This window comes from Phalaenopsis equestris, unplaced genomic scaffold, assembly GCF_001263595.1.
Source record: "Phalaenopsis equestris unplaced genomic scaffold, ASM126359v1 Scaffold000799, whole genome shotgun sequence".
Taxonomy (NCBI): Eukaryota; Viridiplantae; Streptophyta; class Magnoliopsida; order Asparagales; family Orchidaceae; genus Phalaenopsis; species Phalaenopsis equestris.
The window spans coordinates 436,596-440,756 of NW_018165239.1; the positions used below are offsets into that span (position 1 = coordinate 436,596).

At 37.7% G+C, this 4,161-nt stretch overlaps 1 pseudogene; it reads left to right on the plus strand.

The window, feature by feature from the left end:
• Positions 1-1,637: 1,637 nt before the first annotated feature.
• On the plus strand, positions 1,638-2,341 carry LOC110031256 (annotated as a pseudogene).
• The last annotated feature ends 1,820 nt before the right edge of the window (positions 2,342-4,161 follow it).

A 4,161-nucleotide genomic window follows, 5' to 3' on the forward strand; every position in this document is an offset into this window, starting at 1 on the left:
AAGGAAAATTAAAGAGCAAGAGAAGCATGACAAAATCCAATTTAATTTGCAAAATAACAAATCAAACTTGAAAGGGAAAAAATGAAGTTCAGGACCCATTCCGAGACCAACATTACAACGAACAATGCCCAAATGGAACAAGTCCACCAACACACCTATTGTGGGTCCAACCCCACACAAAGATTAAAAAGTCCTTAATGGCCTCTTGAACCTTCCTGTTCAAAGGTGATTGAACAGACAGTCCTGAAGTCCAAATGAAGTAGTCCTGAAGTCCAAAAGAGTTGACCGTACTTACCCAAGAAAGATATGGGTGAAGAATGCTAACGAAAAAAGAATAATTTGGTTCATGAGGGACATGAACACATTACCGGTGTATGAAGATAATATTTCTGATAATATTTCTTGATTTAAATGGATTTAAATGGAGAGAAAAACTATTCCTCAGCGGAGTCACCAGAAGTTGTCGACACTATTTTGGTTGTGGAGTTGTCCGTTAGAAGCTGTCAGCCGCAGGAATCGGAATCCCGTCGCCCGTTTTGGAAAGGCATTTAATTTTCACACACACACACACACACACACGCACACGCACGCGCACGCGCACGCGCACATACACACGCACACACCCACACACGCACACACGCACACACACACACACACACACACACACACGCACACCCACACACACACACACACCACACACACACACACACACACACGGGGCTTGGTTAACAAAAAAACCAAGGTTCACCCAAAAGGGGTCAAGTGCTCCCAAGAGAAAAACAAAATTCCAATGTAACCTATCAAAAGACCTTTCCCCATTCAATAGGGCTGAAAAGAAGAAAAGGAAAAGAAACATAACAAAGCAGTAAGGACTCAAGGAAACAAAAGCCCTCCCTAGACAGGATGGTTAGGATAAACATCTATGGACATCCCCCTTCTAATATAAGGCAGATCAGAGAGATCTGTCTTAATCAACCAAGCCATATCCACAGGAGGGGTAGTATTAACTTTAGGCAACATAGACAAAGCATCTTGATGTGCAAGCAAATCAGCACATCTGTTACCCTCCCTGAAAATATGCTTCTACATAATCTAAAGGTTGTGAGTCAACTTCATGTGAGTAATTTGCTCAACAGCATGTAGAAGAAACCAAGGTGGGGAGATGTTATCTTTTAAGAGCTGGAATAGCCATAAGGAGTCCATTTCCACAATTAGTAGGTTCCATCCCCTAACAACAGCTGTTTTAAGAGCCCATACCATAGCTAAGGCTTCAGCCTGCAAAGCATTGAGAGCATCAGTGGGAGATTGGAAAAATAGTAGGCATTCCCCAGCATTATTTCTGAAAATCCCCCCCAATACCAGCAGTGTGTCTTTTATAACTCTCATCAGTGTTGATTTTGATCCAAGGGTAGGAAGGGTTTCTCCTAAATATAACTCGTTGTGTCTCATAGATAAATCGAGGGTTAAGAAGCCTACGGTGTCTAAGAATTCCTCAAGGAGCAGGTAGATTGCACAACTGTATACGTTCCACCTCGCAAACACTTTCTTGCGTGAGGGTTCACTTTCCCGAGCACCTTAGAAGAAACTGCCTGGTAATATAGCAGTTCTCAGATTTCTCTAAGATCGGTGACCGGACAATGGGCGATAGTCAGTACTCTTTCTCTATCACCACCTTCATTCCTTCAGAGAAGCTCGTACAGATAGAGTACGCTCTAATGGCTATCGGCTCCGGTCAGACCTCTCTAGGGATCAAAGCTGCAAATGGTGTTATTATTACAACGGAGAAGAAGTTTCCTTCAATTTTAGTGGATGAAACATCTATCCAGAAGATTCAACTTATGACATCTAACATTGACATTGTCTACAGTGGAATGGGTCCATATTCCCGTGTCTTAGTGAGAAAAAGTTGAAATCAAGCACAATAATATTTTAGAGCATATAAAAAGGCCATTCTGGTCACACAACTAGTCAGGGAAATGATCACCGTAATGCAGGAATTCACTTAGTCTGGTGGCATAAGCCTTTTGGTGTTTCTTTGCTAGTTGCTGGATTTGATGACAGTGGTCTGTAGCTTTATCAGGTTGATCCTTTTGGATCATACTTTTCATGAGCTTCTGCTGTGGGGAAAAAATGTTTCAAATGCAAAGACATTCCTTGAGAAGAGGTACACTGAGGATATGGAGCTTGATGATGTTGTTCATACTGCTATTTTGACCTTAAAAGAAGGTTATGAAGGCAAATTTTGGGCAAGAATATTGAAATTGGGCTAATTGGCACCGACCGAAAGTTTAGGGTGTTGAGCGCGGCTGAAATTGATGATTATTTGGCTGAAGTAGAGTAAATCCCTTCTCTTTTTGATGAAGATCTGATCTAATAGCCAAGAAGAAATAATGCATTGAATTTTTCTCTATTTAAGTGGCATTGATCTTCTGATGTATTGTGTAACCTAAGCCTATCTATTTCAATTAAACCTTTTCTATTCCTCCTTTTATTAGATTAGAGGAACTTGCATAGTTGCATTATTTTGACACCCTTTTTTTTGGAATTTCCTTGGAGTAGATAAAAAAATGCCCATTTTATTTTGAATATCTAATATATATATATATATATATATATATAAGACCCTATATCTATCCTGAAAGATAAACACAATACTTGAGGGTGAGGCATGATCAAATAAACAAAGAAATATATGAAATCCGTTTGTTCTATGAAAATCATTTTTCTGCTGACAAGTTCTCTTATTTAATACAAAGAGTTAAATAGGGTTTATATTAAGCTGACTTCGAAAAAGCTTCCTACAAGGGAAATCCCCTATAGTTAATTACATCTTAGATAACCGAAGTCACCTAAAGAAAACTCTAGATAAAAACTGGGAAATATTATCTTCAAGGAGGTCTTAAGGATAAGATTTTTCGATGATATCAGATGAAGAGGTGTGAAAAGGGAATGGCTCAAATTTGGAACATTTTATTGTAGAGTCTAAACGAAAAAGAACCAGAGGATGTCATAGATCTGGAGAAGAATCTCGGTGACTTCCCAAGCTATCCTATTATTTATCCTATGGTTTGACTTCAATTTCCAGAAGAAAATTATCAAGTGTTTCATCGTGCAAATTATTATTATATAGGGTTGTATGACACAGTCATGCAAATAACATAAGAGATAGGAGGATTTATGTCGTAACGGACGACAACCTCATAATCCTAAAATGAGTTAGGGCTTAAATTGTATAGCAGAACTATAAAAAGGCCGCTATACAAAGACCTAAAGATAAGTTGAGGATTTATGTTGCATAAGCAAACAAAATCAAAATACTTATGGCTTATTGTTTAATTATAAATAAATATATGTTGTTGCAGATCATCTTGTTGTTGTAGATCATTGTGGTAGAATGCTGCCCACAAGAAAGCTCTAAGCTCCTCACCATGACGAGTTTATGTTTTCTAATGTGTCAATTTATAATGTCAAATCATATGTTTTTATGGTTATGGTTCTTTAAATATTATGGGGCATATTAATGTTGATTAGAGCGACACCGGTTAGGATCCTACGGTTCTCTCATTCTGATACCACTATTTTTTATTGGCACTATTTTTTATTGGATTCACTTCACTTAGTTCAAATGAATTTATTAAACTCAACTCAATGAGTTCCCTATTTTCATTTAGACCGTGGCAAATCTCGTTAGCAACCATATGTTACCTCCTCCGAGGGATTCCTGATCATCCGATAGAGACATTTTAATTTAGTTGCAATTATTGTTTAGTGATGTTTGTAATTAAATTTTGAGTTGTCTTACATTTTGATATTTATGGCGGTGAATTTTATCTTGGTTAATTTTAGTTTTGGTTTTGGTTTTACGGCTATCCTAGCAGTTTTGGTTTTGGTGACATCGTTTTTTGACATGCAAGCTCGAGGCAAGAAGCATAAAAAAGGTAAATGCATTAATTTAAAACTTTACCTGTCAATTCTTCTCATTCCATCACCTGAAAGGATATTATTGGCAAGACATGTCTATAATTTTGTGAGGAATTTAAATTGGAGGAGTAGACAAAGGTTTAGCTACCAAACCCTAAGTTATGACTTTATTGAATCTTGGAAAATCCTAGTGGATGGTTTTAGAACCAAAATATGGCATGTCCAATTCGCCCTTCAGAA